At 45.1% G+C, this 18,879-nt stretch overlaps 1 protein-coding gene across 10 annotated transcripts in view; it reads left to right on the forward strand.

Moving 5' to 3' along the window:
* VGLL4 (vestigial like family member 4) overlaps positions 1-18,879 on the forward strand; it is a 211,920-nt gene that overhangs the window by 179,174 nt on the left and 13,867 nt on the right. The gene's annotated exons all lie outside the window — the stretch shown is intronic.

Genomic DNA, 18,879 nt, shown 5'->3' on the forward strand with positions numbered 1-18,879 from the left:
GCCCCTGTTCTGAAAGGAAGCTGAATTTCAAAACGAGAGAATTCATGGAGTCAATTGATGGAGTCCTTGAAAGCTGGGATTCCCGCCCTCACCTGCACAGATGAGTAGGATGAGGTTTGAGTTTTATCATTTGAGAAACGCATTTTCTTGGCATTCTGGAGGAGTTGCAGATTGAAAATTTGCTAACAGTCTATGCACAGAGCACTTGGCAAAACTGTACGCTAACATTATACAAATGGTAGTTATTACTACTATTAATGTTAGCCATCACTGGGCCACTTGAATTAATTTTTAAAGGCTCAGTGAGGAATGAGAATCCGCAAATAGGTAGCTTGCGAGTCCCCACAGTGCTGACTGTTCATTTTAACGTGGTCTGCCTGTGGTCCCTGCGTGCGCCTGAGTTGGCTGAATTCAGTGTGCTGGGTGCTGCATGCTTTTTTGTTGATTTGATTTTCATGTTAGATGGTTACATTATTCATGGGTGTTTTTCTCTCCACTTAGACCATTTTTATAAAATGCTGTGGTTTTTGTTATGTGGACTTGAACTGTCCTTTTGGACACCTTTTTATTTTCCTTCGGTTGGGAGAGGCACACAGGTAGTAAGAAAAAAAATGCATCTTTTACTTGCATCCCCCTTTCCTACCAGTGATTTGTCAGAACTACTAAGGGCTCATGATTTAACTTCAGTTCAACTGAATAAACTGTCATCGGTCTGTTAGGTGCTAAACTCTTATATTCCATCCTCAGCTAGGATGGAGCAATGCATGAAAAAAGAAGTGGGCAGCCTGGGGACAGAAGAGAGTTTGGCTTTCTGAGAATATGATATTTTGTGCCTAATTATTGGTACGTTGCAGTGTAATGCCAATTGGGGAGTGGTCCTTTTAATTTAAAGGGTAGTTAAGATGAGCTAGTAGCCATTAGGTTTTGGAAGTCCTCATAAAAAGGAAGATTGTATGTTGTTTGGGCTATTGGGAAGATGTAGGCCCCCTGGAACTCTGGAGGCAGTTTTAGAATCATCAGCTTGGAAAGGAAATACCATTTCAGTGTTGAATGAAATCATCAGGTTTCCTTAGGTTCCTTTAGTGTGTGTGTGTGTCTGTGTGTGTGTGTCTGCGTGTGTGTTTCCCCCTCCTTTTCCGGGTTCCAGGTTTTGGTTTAAATAAATGTGATGTCAACAGCCAGGGGCCCGTTCTTAGTTTTTAGACCTGTTATGATGAAATTAAGGAGACAGGTTGAGGAAAGTTCCTTCTGAATTCTGCAAAGTTGGGAACTGAGAATATTTGTAAGGAAATGTAGTTTTATAACTCAGAAAAATGACCCATTTTTTTCATGCTGTCTTTTCCACATTGCTTGGGAACTTTGCCTTAAGAATAGAGGAGATTGATTTGCCATTAGTATAGCCGTTGTCAGTATATTAGCAGCTTTTCTAAACACTCCTTAAAATAGTCTTTCCTTAGAGTAATTTAAATCTTGTTCCTTTAGTGTAATCTAAGCTTAAAAAAAAAGCTTAGCCAGTGCTTTTTCCTAGTTTTTGAAAAGATGGCGTTCAGCCCAGATTGCCTTGGGATGTTCACAGAAATACTCAGAGGGCCCCACTGAGAAGTAATGCACTCAGCAGTCTGTTCTTGGGTGGAAAGCTCTCGAGGCCCTTTATTACCATTTTAAAGAATATTTGGTTGTTGTCCCGAGACTATTTAATAGTTATTTAGTGACTTGACATACTCAGTGTTTACATTATCAGACTTCTTTAGGATAGCCGTATAATAATTTATCTCAGTAATTAAATTTTGCCTGCAAAATTTCTGGTGTCAGGGTAGGTGGGTGGCTTAAAAACAAAAAAACAACCAGCTGGCTTTCTCATTTTTGTTTAGTGTTGAATAAGTTTATTGAATGAGAGGTTGGCCTCTGGTATCAGGAAATCCATGAAATAATTGGGAACTGGTCACTGTCCACGCTGGGACTAGAGGAACTGGTGGCCATCCCCATTCAGCTGTAGGGTTTCAGGGAGGGGGGCTTGCAATACAGGCAGGGAATGTGTCATTGTCTCCTACACAGATATGCGTAGTAACTCACTTACACCTGCTGTTCAGACAATACAGCTGAAGCAGAAGGAAAAAAATGCTAAGGGGACTTCAGGGGTGCACATACTTACTAGTGACATGCAGCGGAAGTGGCCGTCATCATCCTCTGTGATGCTGCTGGAAGTGTGGTGTGGCCACTGCAGGTCTCAGGATAATCTTCAGTTTGGATATTCTGTTCTGCAGACTTTAGTTCTTATTTATTAGATTAATTAGACCTTCATTTCTGGTACCGAAATGGAAGGGAATCAGTCCTTTACTATGTGCTGTGCTGTTCAGATCACATCTGAGTGCTATGCCCAGTTCCGGGCACCGTCCTTAAAGGTGAATGTTAAATTGCACGTATGCAGAGGTGTGGGCCACAAGGGCAGGGGATCTGGGATTAGAATCATTTTGAAGGGATTCTTGTTTGGTAAAGAGAAAAAGAGAACTCTGGGGGTGGCAGGGCTGGCATAGAACCAGTATCCCAGTAGTTGGACCACGGACATGTGCAAGAGGAAATAGACTCAATTCACTTCTTCCAAAGGGCAGACCTGGGACCTCACAAAAGTCCTGGAGGGCAGATTTCATTCATTATGAGGGAGAACCTTGCGTTGGAGCTTTTCAGTAGTCGAATGAATTGCCTAAAGAGGAAGTAGGCGCCCATCCCTGGAGGTGTTTAAGGAATAGCTGGCGCGATTTTCAGGAATGTGGGATTCTGTGTCCTTCCGATTCTACGTCCTTCCCTTGCCATTCACAACCACTGTGCCACAAAGCTTTCCTCTTCTAGAAAGGACAAATCGTCCAGTCTTTTCATGAAACTGTTTTACATTACTTTCCAGTGATTGGCTACAAAATACGGGGTAAATGAACTGAGAGTGAGACTTCAAAGGAACTTGAACGGAGTTATGAGAACAGCACAAGTCCCAGCTCAGAACAACGAAAGAGGAAATGATGACTGAAGGGGTTGGCAGCCCACTTCTCTCTGGCTGGCTCACATCCTCTGGGGTCGTCCCTCTTCGGTTTTCCTAGTAACCCCTGTTTTAGTTCACCTGCCTTCTTAAGCCCTTCCTTCTCATTCCAACCAGTGGGTGCTGGTTTCTCCTAGGCATCTTTTCACTCTTTGTGTCATTCCCTCATAAAATATTTATTGTCTGCTGGGCACACAATTCAGTACTAGACAGTGAATTATGGAAACTTTTGAGTTTCCATACTGTTGATCATAGGGTCAGCCACCTTCCCTGGTTTGTTTGGCTCCAGGTGTGTGTAGAAAGAACTTGTCCTGGCCAGGTCGATGACCTAAGAAAGTGCTTCCATCCTCTGCCTTTCTGATAAGGGCATCTAAAGCAACTGGTCCTTTGCACTACTTTTCTGGCACAAAGAAGACTTTATCAATAGACCGTAGAATCCGATTGAGGACGTGGGGTGGAGTGAGACCCCTGAGAGACTGGGGTTTCTCAGTTGACCCCAGCAAAGCCAGTCTAGACAGTTCCATGGAAAAGCCAGCACCAGATGGTCTTGGTGGGGAGACCCCTTTTCTTCACCCCTCTCTGTGGTCTCCTCCCCTGCCAGCCTAAGTAGCCCGAGGGTTCATACCTGTGATGCTGATGCAAAGGAAGAAGCTGATCTCCCCTAGCTTTTTGTCCACTTCAGACTTTGTATAGCTCATTCCAGATGGAGAGACATGATGCTTTTCCATCTCTTTTCTGGTGAAGGACTCTGTTTCAATGCCACACTATAACAGTGGCTGTGTTTTTAAAATTTCATTCATTGAGAGAATACATCATGACAAAAGCAGCAACAAATTCAGTAGCAGTGGGAATTTAAAATTAATTTATATTTTATTAATCTCAGCAACATCTCCATTCATTAGAAAACTCAAGTGAACATGTGTGAGACACATGATGTGTTCGGTCTGTAAACAACGCTTGGTGTGCACATGGATTCCCACACCCTTTGGGAGGAGTCTCGGGGGTCCCCGACCCACAGGTGTAGGAGGCCCCCTATTTTCATGGCAACAGCTGCTAACATGGGGTGGGCAGAGGGGGAGGATGCTTTACCAGTGATATACTCAGAGTTGACCTCCTTTCTCAAACTTGGGTTTTCCTTTGGTCTCAGCTAATGATGGAAAGCATGCGCAGATGGTTGTTGTCATATAAAACCGGTATCTTATTTACATGGAGCCTAGCAATTCGGAAATGTGACTCAAGTGGCCCCTGGTAGTCTGTAAGTGTACTGCTCTGGTAGCTGCCTTGTCAGTGAGCCTGGATTCTTTCTGGGCAGCAAGTCTAGAAAGCCCCTGCATTTTTTCCAAGGAAAGAAGACCTCTGAATAGTCGAGTTGGATGGAGGCAAGGTTGCAGTGGTAGGTCCTGTGCTCACTCAGAACCTGTTTACTCTTACTTTACATATTATTCTAGCAAACTTAGTTGCCTGGCTTTTTGGCCCACCATGGGGAGAAGACAAAAGCAGGAGCTCCTGGTGGTGACAGACACACTGAGTCCAAGGAATGACCCATTGGCAAACAAGGCAGGAAACCAAAATACAGTAAGTTGCTGAACTGAGAACACAAGAAGCCGAGTGTGCTGGTTTGAAAGGATATATGCCCCCTAAGAAAAGCCATGTTTTAATATAAATCCCATTTCTTAAAGGTAGAATAGTCTCTATTCAATGCTGTGTATTTGGGACTGTGATGGGATCATCTCCCTGGTTGATGAGATTTAGTTAAGAACGGTTGTTAAACTGGATTAGGGGATGACATGTCTCCACCCATCTGAGTGGGTCTTGATTAGTTTCTGAAGTCCTATAAAAGAGGAAACATTTTGGAGAATGAGAGACTCAGAGAGAGCAGAGAATGCTGCAGCACCACGAAGCAGAGAGTCCACCAGCCAGCGACCTTTGGAGATGAAGAAGGAAAACGCCTCCCGGGGAGCTTCATGAAACAGGAAGCCAGGAGACAAAGCTAGCAGATGATACCGTATTCGCCATGTGCCTGTCCAGCCGAGAGAGGAGCCCTGACTGCGTTCGCCATGTGCCTTTCCAGATGAGAGAGAAACCCTGAACTTCATCGGCCTTCTTGAACCAAGGTATCTTTCCCCGGATGCCTTTGATTGGACATTTCTATAGACTTGTTTTAATTGGGACATTTTCTAGGCCTTAGAACTGTAAACTAGCAACTCATTAAATTCCCCTTGTTAAAAGCCATTCCGTTTCTGGTATATTGCATTCCAGCAGCTAGCAAACTAGAACAGATTTTGGTACCGGAGAGTGGGGTGCTGCTGCTGCAGTTTGCAAATACCAAACATGTTGGAACGGCTTTTTAAATGGATATGGGAAAGATTCTGGAAGAGTTGTGAGAAGCTTCATAGAGAAGGCCTAGAATGCTTTGGAGAGACTGTTGATAGAAATGTGGACTCTAAAGATACCTCTGATGAGGTTTTAGAAAGAAATGAGGCACGTGTTATTGAAAACTGGAAGGAAGGTGATCCTTGTTTTAAAATGGCAGATAATCTGGCAAAGTTGACTAATGGTATTGGCTGGAAGGCAGATTTTAAAAGCCATGAACTTGGATATTTAGCAGAAGAGATCTCCAAATTAAATGTCGAAAGTGCAGTCTGGTTTCTCCTTGCAGCTTATAGTGAAATGCGAAAGGAAAGAGATAAGCTGAGAACTGAACTCTTGAGTAAAAAGAAACTAGAAATTGAGGTCCTGGAAAATGCTGGGCCTCCAGAAATGGAGACCCCAGAGAATAGTGCTCCATGTGAGGATTTGACCAGATGTGGAACCAGTCAGCCATTTCAGAGAAAGTCAGGATCAGACATGGAGTTATCCAGGAAAGATTTGTGGAAACTCCTTATGTCTGATGGGCATGATCCAAGGCTACTGCATAGAAAGCCAACGAGAGTGCTGTGGGACCTGTATAAACAGAGCCGCTGCCAGTCTGGACTGAGGGGTTCAGAGAAGGGACACATTGGAGGAAAAATAACTTCAGAGGCAAAACCGTGGAGGCTGAGGTCTGAAGTCAGGAAGCCTCGGGCCAGGAGAGTGGACCCACCCAAGCCCGTGGAGAGGGTGAGTTTGCCCCAAAGGCAGAGGATGGACCTTCCACCTCATTGCAGTGGAAGAGTCATGCCGCCTCAGGCCTTGGAGAGGGTGAAGCATGTTTCTTGGGGTTGGGGGAGAGCCTGGCTGCCACCACATGGAGGGGCTGAGCGTGTGCCCCGGAGATGGCAGAGAGCCCGGGTGTGGCCCCAATGCTTGGAGAGGGTGGAGCCGAGAGAAAGGTGGTCTCCCCAATATCCCCCAAGGTTGCCTTCAGAGAGAGGCAGGCGTAGGCATTTGGAAAGGGTGGGACTGCCACTTTCTAAAGCCCTGAGGATAAATGACTCTCAGACTTTGAAATCTAATGGACTTTGCCCTGCGGGTTTTCGAAACTGTATGGGTCCAGTGACCCCTGTGTTCCTTCCTCCCTATGGAAATGTGTCTATGTATCCTGTGAATGTTCCTCCTTTGTATGTTGGCAGCAAATAACTTGTTGTGAGTTTTCAAAGGTCCAGAGCAAATGGAGAGAATTTTGCCTTAGGACAGACCATGCCTGTAACTGACTTGATGAGGTTTTATACTGTCTCTAATTTTGTACTTCATTGTATTGCTACTGAAAGGTTTAAGGTTTCTGATATTGTTATGAAGTTAATATATTTGTATATGGGAAAAACATGTCTTTTTTAGGGGCCAGAGGGTGGAATGTGCTGGTTTGAAAGGATATATGCCCCCTAAGAAAAGCCATGTTTTAATATAAATCCCATTTCTTAAAGGTAGAATAGTCTCTATTCAATGCTGTGTATTTGGGACTGTGATGGGATCATCTCCCTGGTTGATGAGATTTAGTTAAGAACGGTTGTTAAACTGGATTAGGGGATGACATGTCTCCACCCATCTGAGTGGGTCTTGATTAGTTTCTGAAGTCCTATAAAAGAGGAAACATTTTGGAGAATGAGAGACTCAGAGAGAGCAGAGAATGCTGCAGCACCACGAAGCAGAGAGTCCACCAGCCAGCGACCTTTGGAGATGAAGAAGGAAAACGCCTCCCGGGGAGCTTCATGAAACAGGAAGCCAGGAGACAAAGCTAGCAGATGATACCGTATTCGCCATGTGCCTGTCCAGCCGAGAGAGGAGCCCTGACTGCGTTCGCCATGTGCCTTTCCAGATGAGAGAGAAACCCTGAACTTCATCGGCCTTCTTGAACCAAGGTATCTTTCCCCGGATGCCTTTGATTGGACATTTCTATAGACTTGTTTTAATTGGGACATTTTCTAGGCCTTAGAACTGTAAACTAGCAACTCATTAAATTCCCCTTGTTAAAAGCCATTCCGTTTCTGGTATATTGCATTCCAGCAGCTAGCAAACTAGAACACCGAGCAACTGGAGAATATATAGTACCGAGCAAACAGGCCTATCCTGGAAGCCTGCTTGCATCATATCTCAAACTAATGCTTGGAATAATGATCCTGAGTCATCAAGAAGGGAAAGAAGTGGATTGTAGGATGTTTCAGACACATTTCTAACCAAAATAGTTTCAAAATGTCTTATCTCCTAAAGGCTTACATTTCAGTCACCTAGAAGCTTTTCTTAAGTGGCTGCTGCTGGATAAGTGAAACCCTGTGGTCCCAAATAAAATCAGTCAGGTGTCCCCTGTGTCCCTGTCGGTCTGGGGAGAAGTTATGCTCACTTTCCCCTCGAAGATCCCTCCATTTTCATGGCGAAAGACAGGCGAGAGCACGTCCCACAAATGCTGGTTCCTGCTGAACTCTGGAGCATTTGAAGTGGTGCAGGGCCTGGGGACTCCTGAAGGCTGTAAAATATATAGGGATACTCACCAGTTTTGCTAATTTAATAAGTCTGGCTCTTGAGGAAACTTTGATGGGGTGCCCTTGAGTCAATTATAGAGACAAAGCCCAAGTCAATGAGGAAATAGCCGAAATGTTGCTCAAATACATGTTTCCTCTTAAGTCCTTCTGTGCAGGATGGGTTAATCTTCCTTTCCAGCACCAAAGAAGTGTGCTATTTTCGGAACTCTCGCAGGCAGTGGTGGCCTGGTAGAAAGGACTGGCCTTGAGTTTGAATCCACACTCTGGCACTTAGCAGCTGTGACCCCGGAGCAGTCAGTTCACCCCTCTAGCTTGTGGGCTTCGCTGGACGTGGAATGATGGTGCCTGCTTCGGTGGGATGAGAGTGGGTGGGCGGCACTTACAAGGGGCCCATGTCCTCAGGGATGTTTGCTGGGCGGGTCATTATGGGAACATGGAAAGAACTGTGGTTCGTTCATTCTTTCATTCTTCTAGAATGTTACTGAGCAAAAAGGCTTTGGACAGTGACTTGGTGGATAAGCTTCTTCCATCTTGCATTTAGGGCAGACGGTGATGTCTTTTTCTGGCTTCTTAAATTGTCGCTCGGAGGGGAGGTCAGGGGACAGCTAGCTTGCTCTCTAGTCTCTAGTTGGTCCGGGTTGACCTACCCCTCTCCTCCACCCACGCTGGTCTTGATGTGTGGAATCAGGTCTCAGTGAATTGGTCAATATGCCCTATAATGCATGCATGCAAGGCAAAGCTGTCCGAGTCTAGTGGCAAATGTCTGAAGGCAAAAAAAAAAAAAAAGAAGATTGGCAGGGGGTTGTGTATTAATAATAGATGATGCAGAAAAAGCATGGGTTTGGAGACTCTAAAGAAGTATACATGAATAGAGGAAAAATGGCCATGGGAATTAATAGGCAACACATAGAAGAAAGTACAATGACCAAGCAAGATATGAAAAGATGCTTAACTTTGTTGGTAACTACAGAAACGCAAACTCAAATGGCAGTTGGGGCACCCTTCCACACCCACGAGAAGGGCGGGAAGCAGGCAGCCTGCTAGGGCTTGGGGCCATGGAGGTCAGAGATGCCCAGGAATTGCCCCCGCTGGAGGGAGGGAGTGCAGAGTGGCTCAGCAGCTGCAGGGCGGCTCGTCGGCAGCTGTCGGAGGTGACCATGGTGCGCCCTGCAGCCCAGCAGCTCTCCTTGTGAAACTGCCCTGAGAGAAACTTAGAAAGCCTTGCTGCCAAGGCACAAGCTTTCATGCAGGCACCTAAACGCCAGGGCGTTGGCATCACAGGGCAAAAGTGGAGCTCACCCAGTGCCTGTGAGCTGTGGGTATGTACACAGCGGTGTATTCGTATTCAGTGGGTAAATGACATGAATAAGAGCCATCTCTATCTAGGAAACATGGTAGAGCCCCAGCAGTGTGAGTTGGAAAAGCATGGTTGAAAAACTGTACATCCAGTGGCATGCCGTTGTGTCAGGGTTAGAAGTGCTGTGTATTATTTACAGATAGAGTCCCATGGTCAGAGGACAAAAGCCTGCGTAGGAGGAATTACCAACTGCACAAGCCAGTGGGTGGGCCGGGGGTTGGGGGGGTGGCCCGAAATGCGTCATGTGTTCCTTCTTTTATCACTGCTAGTATTTCTTTGAAGAGGCAAGAAAAGGCCTGAAGCCAGTGGGAGCGTGCGTTTTATTTAGTTCTAGGTGATGAGAACATAGGTCTTTGTGTTTTTTCATGTCTCTCTTTCTTCTTTTTTCATAAATAAAATGGGATATAGTGGTGGAAATGTTCCGGAACTGGGTGTAGGCTGGTGGCACAACTCTGTGAATGTAATAAATGCGACCGAATTGTACGTTTTAAAATGGGTAACACGGGGGATTTTATAATATGTGAGTTTTACCAAAGAAAATTAAAAAAAAAAAAAAAAGCTCAGCCTTCGGGGCGGTGGGGCGGGGGGGGGGGGGAACAACAACAACCAACAAATGAGAAGCCAACCAGGCAGCCCCTCAGTTCTCTCAGGCTGAGAAAACGTGTGTGAGACACCCCTGCTCTCATCCCAGAGCCTTGGAGTATGAAAGTAGGCTGTGTTTTTCCTGACCTCAGGTTTAAAAGTCTTTTCTCCAAGTGTTTGGTCCTTTTTGAATTACCTTGCAATTTCCCTTAAAATTTCCCACATGACCCCAAATAAAGAAATATCACATTTAAAAGTGTGTGTGTGTGTGTGGGGGTGGATCAGGCTTTGGGACCAACCAAATATAAACCTGAATCCTTGTGCTATACTACTTTTGTAACCGTAGACAAGTTACTTAACCTCTGACCCTTAGATGGGGGTAATGGTACCTGTTGTACAGTGTGGTGAATTTAATAAGACGATAAGGTCTCGCATCTGATCTGGCATGTATCATTCAATAAGCCATAGAGTATGATAATTATACCAATAGTCACATGAATAATTTAGTTAGAGGTTGTCCCCACCTTTTAATGTGCTATACTCTTGGACTGTACATTCTGGGGCAAAATTGCAGTTTCTTGTACTGTGACTTCAGGTGGATGAAACATGTCTTGGACAGATAAAACGACATGTGAAACAGAGGTAGAGACTGTCCTCATTATTTGCAGATTCCAAATGTATGAATTTGCCTATTTGCTAGAATGTATTTATAATCCCAAAATTAATACACATGGTGCTTTCGTGGTCATTGATGGACGTGAAGAGAGGAAAAACCTTTGCGTGCCTAACACGCATGGTTCCCAGCTGAGGTCAAATGAGGGGACACTCTGTCACCAGGGTTTTTTGCATTTTTTTATATGCTTTATGTCGCTGATGCCACTGTTTGTAGGCCTTCGTGTGCAGTGCTGAAGTGCTGTCTGGTGTTCCTAAGTGCAAGCGGGCTGTGCTTTCTGCGTGTGCCATATGCAGAAAAGACGTGTGTTATGCTTCGTTCAAGCATGCATTCAGTGTTCATGACTCATATTGAAGAAGGTGCCTTTAAACAGAAATACACATGAAACAAAGTTAGGTATTGATCGTTGAATGGAAATGTCGTGAGGCTTGCAGGACCCGGAGCGGTAGTTTGGTATCCACAGGTACAGTGTTCCTGGCATCTTCACAGAGCGTGACTACCGCAGACAATAGATAACGAGAATCAGCGGAATGTGTGGGTCACAAAAAGTTGACTTTTGAGATCTGGTCTAGCAATAGGGGACCCTGCCTCTGTGGGGAGTTAAGGGAGGAAAATGTCATGTGTGTGAAGGCAGAAGTTTAGTTAGTGAGCAGCTGTGTCATTCACAACAGCCGTGGTTCCCAGGAAACCATGGGTACTGGTAGGAAAGGGGCTTTTTTCTTCATTATTAAGCAATGGTAGCCGCTTCTGCCGTCCCATACAACAGTCTTTCTATATGTTTAAGGGCAAAGACAGGCTCCACCCTCTCCCATGACTGATCAGGACACGTTCGCTCATTGCAGCAGAGGTTTCAGGGTCGTTCTGTCTTTGGACTGTCCGAATGCCGCTATTTCCCACTGCTTTTCCGCCTGCGACACACACTTGCCATCTTGCAGCAGGGGGGTCGCTTCTGCCTTGGCCCCTGCCGCCCCCGCATGCCGACGGCTCCTGTACCCGCCTTTCCCTGTGCAGCCCTGTCCGCCCCACCCACATCCGCTGGCCAGCACCCGCCCCGCCGCCACCCTCGTTTCCCGTCTTAAATTGGTAAAGACGAGTGACGACAGTTGACCAGGATGTCTTTGAGACACACCCAGGCACCTTCCTGCTTGGTTGGGAAGCTGTGAATTATCCCGTTCAAAAGAAGAAAGAAGTGGGTGACAAATACATTCCTCCGTGTGTGCAAGGTTTGGACACGCCAGGGGACGTGGGAAGTCGGGTGGAGGAAAACAGAAGGGAAGGTGATTCAAAGGCGGAAGGAAAAATCATTCCTAATGATGCCCATTGTTTAGATTCTCCCCCAATTCTGCTTTTTCAGAAACAGTTCTCTTTCTCACTCTTGTTTCATTAGTTACACAAGTATCTGCCCCTGGAAACTTGTTCTCACACTCATAATAAAGGCACTAAAGCATCTTTCACTTTAAACAGCTTTGTCACAATGGTTACTTACCGACGGCTCAGGTTTATGAGCTGAGCTGGGGAGCGGGCTCGTCCCTGGGCCCTGACCCTCCCTGGCCTCCTGTTCTCAGCGGCTATTGCCACTGCTCTAGGTTCTGCTCTTCCTGGAACATGTGTTGAGACCTCAACCATAATGCACGGTAGTGCCGCATGAACCTTCAGCTCAGCTCTGCCAGGGTGGCCTGGCTTTAGGAAGGGTCCCTCCGCCACGTCAGGGGTGGTCTGAGGACTGTGGGTGGGCACAGAGCGGGACTGGCCTGGCCTCCTTTACCTGGGCCAGTGGCCTTCCAGTGCCCGAGTCCACACACTACAGCCAAGGCAAGATACCCCAGGCGAGCCTTTAATAATGCTTCAAAAGCGTGAACTAAAACACCTGCTCTTAGAACTTCTCTGTGCTAAGAATTCAGATCTGTTTAGTTAAAAGCCATTAGAAGTTATTGAAGTTCAGTCAAGAATCAAGGATGTCAAGGAACATGGATGGATAAACCTTGAAGGCATCCTGTTGAGTGAAATAAGCCAGGCACAAAAGGGCAGATGCTGTGTGATCTCAGGGAAATGAAACCTCTAGCATAAGCAAGTAGAGACAGAATCTCTCAGAGGTTAGCAGGGGGTGGGGAGAAAACGGGGACTTACTGCCTGATGGCTGCAGCCTTTCTCTCGGGGAGCATGGAAAAGTTTTGGCACTGGGTGGTGGTGCTGTTAGTAGAATATTGGAAGTGTAATTAATGCTGCTGAATTTGAAAGTGGTTAAAATGGGAAATGTTATGTTGCATCTATGTTGTATGCATGTAACATATGTATATATGTTACCACAATAAAGTGAAAATAAAGTATGTCAAGTAATATATTTCCAAGGGCTTGCTTGCACCTCTGAGCTCCTGTTTATTTAAGGGTGGGGGAGTTTCATTTTAATCAGCATCATAAATGGATGCATTGGTTGGTTTGTTTGTTTCTTCTTTCTCATGTGATGGATTCTTTGACGTTTTCACTGCATGGACTCTAGGTTATGTTTTTCCAAACTCTGTAGACATTTCTGGTTTCTCAGCTTAGAGTGGGAATAGTAGCAAACCCGGCACCCATTCCTCAGTACGCATTGTCCTGGAGGAAGGTGTAACGGGGCCTCTCCGTTTTACTGTTTTCCTCTCCTCCCGCAGTTGAGGGTGGAATTGCCTCTCAAGGATGAGTCTGAGTCTCGGGACAGGGCCAGGCCCAGGCCCACTTTTTGGGGTTGGCAGGGAGCTCCCGGCAGCCCCCAAGGCCGCACGGAGCAGGCCCGGAGCTGTGTTTCCAGCCAGCAAACCCCGTCTTTAACTAGAGCGGAGCCGGCCCGTGTCTGCGGGGCAAAGCGTGCGGTTCGGGCCAGGCGCCCGCAGAGCACATGATGCCTCTAAAGAGCCAGCCTCGGTATGATTCACATGGAAAACAATGTCTGCCTTGAAGCTCCGGGAACCATGATAATGAGTTGGCAATGTAAGTAATGTATAATTTTACTAAAATTAACCAGTGAGTTCGAGACTTTCTGTGCTTTTCGGTGTCTTTGATCCCATAATGCTGCTGTGTGGTGTTTTCAGTTGACTGCTTTTCTGGCTGGCTTACCCAAAAGTCCTGTCCCCTGGGCGGGTGTGAGATGCATGGCGTGTCTTTGGGAACCCTTGGTGGTTACGGTTCCCCATAGCCCCTTGCTATTAGCAAGGTGACTGCACATGATTTGCCTACTGTCAGTGAATATCCCTCTGGCAGTGGTTGAATGAGTCCCTCTCTCTTGGGGTTGGCTCTCCTGAGCTCAGCTGTGTTAATATGAGGGACTTATGCTTGGGTGTGAGATGAGGGTGAGCGGGATGGCAGCAGCAGAGACGCCAGAGGCAGCGTTGGCTTGGGCGTGGCCATAGGCTGCCCCGCTCTTGCCAGCAGGAGGCAGTGCTTCCGCCCTTGACTCTGTCTGGCCCTTTGCTCACCCCACCTCACCTCTGACTGAGGCAGAGGCTTGTGAGCCTTTTACCCACCAGCAGGGGTTGTGCCTTGTCTTCTGTAAACCTTCAAAAACTAGGCTTGGTTAACACTGGTTGAATAAACTGAGGTCTAATTTGACAGAGGCCAATTCTGGCTGTTTAGCTCATGAATCCATTCCCTGATTTTGCAGGATTCATTAAGTGGTCTCTAGAAACCTTCTGTTTCATTGGGAAAGAGGTTGTGGTGTGGAAGCATTGTGCACATCGTTCTAGTTTGTTAGCTGCCAGAATGCAATATACCAAAAATGGATGGCTTTTCAAAGGTGGAATTTAATAAGTTGCTAGTTTATAGTTCTAAGGCTGTGAAAAATGTCCAAATTAAAGCAAGGATTTGGAAATGTCCAATCAAAGGCATCCAGGGAAAGGTACCTTAGTTCAAGAAGGCCGATAAAGTTCAGGGTTTCTCTCTCAACTGGAAAGGCACATGGCGAACATGGCAGCATCTGCTAGCTTTCACTCCAGGCTTTTTATTTCATGAAGCCCCCTGTCTCCACCCCAGGGATGAATTCCTTTTTCATCTCCAGAGGTCCCTGGCAGTATGGGTTCTCTGCTTCGTGGTACTTTCAAAAATGGTTCCCTCTTTTATAGGATTCTAGCAAACTAAACAAGTCCCATCTGGAACGGGTGGACCAGTCACAACTCCATGGATGCCATCTAATCAGAAGTTACCACCCACAGTTAGGTGGGTCACATCTCCATGGGAACAATCAAAAAGCTCCTAGCAGGCACTATTGAATGAGGATTAAAGGACATGGCTTTTCTAGGGTCTACCACAGATTCAAACTGGCACACACTTCTTGTCCAAAACTAAATTTTATTTTTATCCAATTGCTGATGAAAACTCAATACCGAAGGCAAGTACATGCAACCATGTAGTCTTAATACATTCAGGACCCGTGAAGTCTATCTCAGGTGTGAATGGCCCACAGTGTGTTAGGTGGAAAGTCTTCACATCGATAACTGGGGCTTGTGTTCATAACCCCTGAAGAAAGACAAGCTAGTTTCAGGGTTAAATGCCTTCGATGGGAAATCCTACAACTCAACCACAAAAGAACAAACAAATTAATTCATAAAATGGACAAAAGATATGAATAGACATTTTTCCCAAGAGGAAATACAGATGGCTAAAAAGCACATGAAAGATGTCCATCTTCATTAGCTGTTAGGGAAATACAAATCAAAACCACAATGAGATGTCACCTCCCACCTATAAGAATGGCTGTCATTAAACAAACAGGGAACTACAAATGTTGAAGAGGATATGGAGAAATTGGGACACTTATCCACTGCTGATAGGATGTATAATGCACTGCTGCTGTGAAAGAGAGTTTGGAGTTATCTAGAAAACTAAATTTTGAGTTGCCCTACACCCTGGCAATTACAATACTTGGTACATATTCCAGGAGATCTGAAAGCAGCGAGACGAACAGACATATGCACACTGATGTTCATAGTGGTATTATTCATAGTTGCCAAAAGATGGAAACAATCCAAGTGTCCATCAACGGGTGAACAGATAAACAAAATGTGTATATACATATGATGGCATTTTATGCAACAATAAGAAGGAATGAGGTCCTAAGCATATGACACCATAGATGAACATTGAGGACATAATACTGCATGGAATAAGCCAGACACAAAAGGATAGATACCATATGAGTTCACTATTGTGAACCCCCTAGAAAATGTAAACTCAGACTCTTAAAATGCTAGGGAAGTAGAAGCAGTTAGCTTTTATGTTTAGACTTGTTAACAAGGTTGAACTTTAAAATGTATGGGAATGGATAGAGGTGCTGGTAGTATGTTGGTGGGATTATAAGTAATAGTGTTGTATTGAAAGTGAATATGATTGAAAGGGATTGTAAATTCTTGCATGAACTACTTTAAAGGTATGACACTTAACAAAAAGTTAATAATAGGTTAATGTTTTGGTTTGCTGAAGCTGCTAGAATGCATTATACCAGAAACAGAATGGCTTTTAAAAAGGGAATCTATTAAGTTGCAAGTTTACTGTTCTAAGACCATGAAAACATCCAGATTTAGATACAACAAGAGGTTAGTTACCTTCACTCAAGAAAGGCTGATGCCATCTGGAGTCTCCCTGTCAGCTGGGAAGGCACTTGGGGATGTCCATTAGCCTTCTCTCCTGGCTTCTTGTTTTATGAAGCTTCCCCGGAGGCATTTTCCTTCTTCATCTCCAAAGGTCTCTGGTTATGTAGGCTCTAAAGTTTTTTTCCAAAACAGTTCCCTCTTAAAGGACTCCATGAAGTGACCTCATCTTGAATGGATGGTCCATGGGAATCACCTCGAATTTCAGCTCCATGGAAATCACCTAATCAAAAGGTACCATCCACAGTTGGGTGGGTCACATCTCCCTGGAAACAATAAAAAAGATCCCACCCAGCTCTATTGAATGAGGATTAAAGAGCATGGCTTTTCTGGGGTACATGATAGTTTCAAACTGGAACAGTTGGTATCTGGGAAAACAATCTATTGCATGCCATCAACTATATTTAACAAGAATACCTCACTAGTACCACAATAACACTATAGTTAAATAACTGGGGGGTGGATAAAAGAGTTATGGAGTATTTTGGATTTTCTCTTTGGTGTGAATGTGTCTGTCACTTTTCGGTGATTTTTCTTTTCAGAGCAATGAACATGGTCTAAAATTGAGAGTGGTGATTTACAACTAAATGAGGGTACTGTGAGAATTGCTTATTTTTGGATAGAATATATACTATGCGAATATATCTCAACAAAATCTGTAGATTCAAAATAAATGAACAGAAAGATTCAAATGCTAGAGAAATGTAGAGAGACAGGTATATCTCCTCAATGTTGGTAGGGTGACAGAAAGGTGCAGCCCTCCAAAGGGTAATGCAGTGGACGCATCCACAGGAGGCTAAACATAGCCTCACCATACAATTAGGCAGTCCCTTTACTGGGAATGTACGTGAAGAACTGAAAGCAGAAACTTGAATAGACATTTGCACTTTCATGTTTATGTGGCGTTGTTGTTGATATCCAAAGGATGGAGGTGGCTGAATGTACATTGATTGAGATGCAGGAGGGCAAACTGTGGTGTATTAATGCAATGGAAGATTGTGGGGCTACAGAAAGGAATGTAGTCGTGAGGCCTGCACACACATAATCGTGAGGCCTGCACACACGTAGTCGTGAGGCCTGCACACACGTAGTCGTGAGGCCTGCACACACGTAGTCGTGAGGCCTGCACACACGTAGTCGTGAGGTCTGCACACACGTAGTCGTGAGGCATGCACACACGTAGTCATGAGGCCTGCGCACACGTAGTCGTGAGGCATGCGCACACGTAGTCATGAGGCATGCGCACACGTAGTCGTGAGGCCTGCACACACGTAGTCGTGAGGTCTGCACACATGTAGTCGTGAGGCATGCACACATGTAGTCATGAGGCCTGCACACACGTAGTCGTGAGGCATGCGCACACGTAGTCATGAGGCATGCGCACACGTAGTCGTGAGGCCTGCACACACGTAGTCGTGAGGTCTGCACACACGTAGTCGTGAGGCATGCACGCATGTAGTCATGAGGCCTGCACACATGTAGTCGTGAGGCCTGCGCACACGTAGTCATGAGGCCTGCACACATGTAGTCGTGAGGCATGCACACATGTAGTCATGAGGCCTGCACACACGTAGTCGTGAGGCATGAAATAGTGTGAATGCACCTTGAGGACATGTGTTGAGTGAAATAAGCCAGAAACAAAAGGACAAATATTGTATGGTCTCATTTAGAAAATATGTGTAAGAAAATTAGAGACTAGACTGTGAGCTCTTACGCAGTCACATTTGTTCCTGAGCTTTGAGTCTTCTAAATTCTGAGATGCTGAGCTCTTGGTGTATCATCTGGTATTTCCCTGGAACTTTGGGTGCCTGTGTGACACCTAAGACTCCAAGTTAGAGTTCTGCAGCTCTGAAAGTCAGCATTTCTCCATACAGCAACTGTTAAAGAACATCAGACTTCAATTAGAGATAAGAATGAAGCTGATTTGGTTGGGGCTAAAGTAAATCGGAATACAGGATAAAGGATGATATTGTCTGTATTTTAAAACTCCACCTACTATATATGACCAAAGGAAGAGATATTTATTTTGTGCAAAACTTAAATTTTCTGTAGCACATATTCTAATTTAACCTGTCTAATCAGTTCATTTAAACAACCTAAACACATGGAGCTCTGAATTGGGAATGAAATCTTTTAATTCTGTGTGGCTTAATGTAATACCCTGATACATTCCAGAGTATGTTGGGTAGATAACTAAAAAGTATTGGGAAAATTCATTGGGGGACTAGAGAAAAAATATGCAACTACTAATTTCCCCACCTGGGAAATTCCTGATACTGTCTCGAGCATTATAGGCCATGGCCTCAATCTTGAGGCTTGCTCTTAAGAAACTTATTTCTGTAATGGGGAAGCTAAGCCCACCTATAATTATGCCCAAGAGTTCTTCCAGAGAACATCTTTTGTTGCTCAGATGTGGCCTCTAAGCCTAGCTCTGCAAGTAAACTTCTTACCCTCCATGTTCAGAAGTGAAAGTCTCCCTGGCAACACGGGACATGACTACCGGGGATGAGCCTGGCCCTGGCATCATGGGATCAACAATGCCTTCCTGACCGAAAGGGGGAAAAGAAAGGTCATAAAATAAGGTGTTAGTGGCAGAGAGAGTTCAAATAGAGTTGAGAGGCTATTCTGGAGATTTCTCTTATGAAAACTTCAGCTAAATTTTGCATACTGCCACGCTATGCCAAGCCTCAACCAATATTATTCCTGAAAACGCTAAAAAATACCCAGGG

This window comes from Tamandua tetradactyla, chromosome 9, assembly GCF_023851605.1.
Source record: "Tamandua tetradactyla isolate mTamTet1 chromosome 9, mTamTet1.pri, whole genome shotgun sequence".
Lineage (NCBI taxonomy): Eukaryota > Metazoa > Chordata > Mammalia > Pilosa > Myrmecophagidae > Tamandua > Tamandua tetradactyla.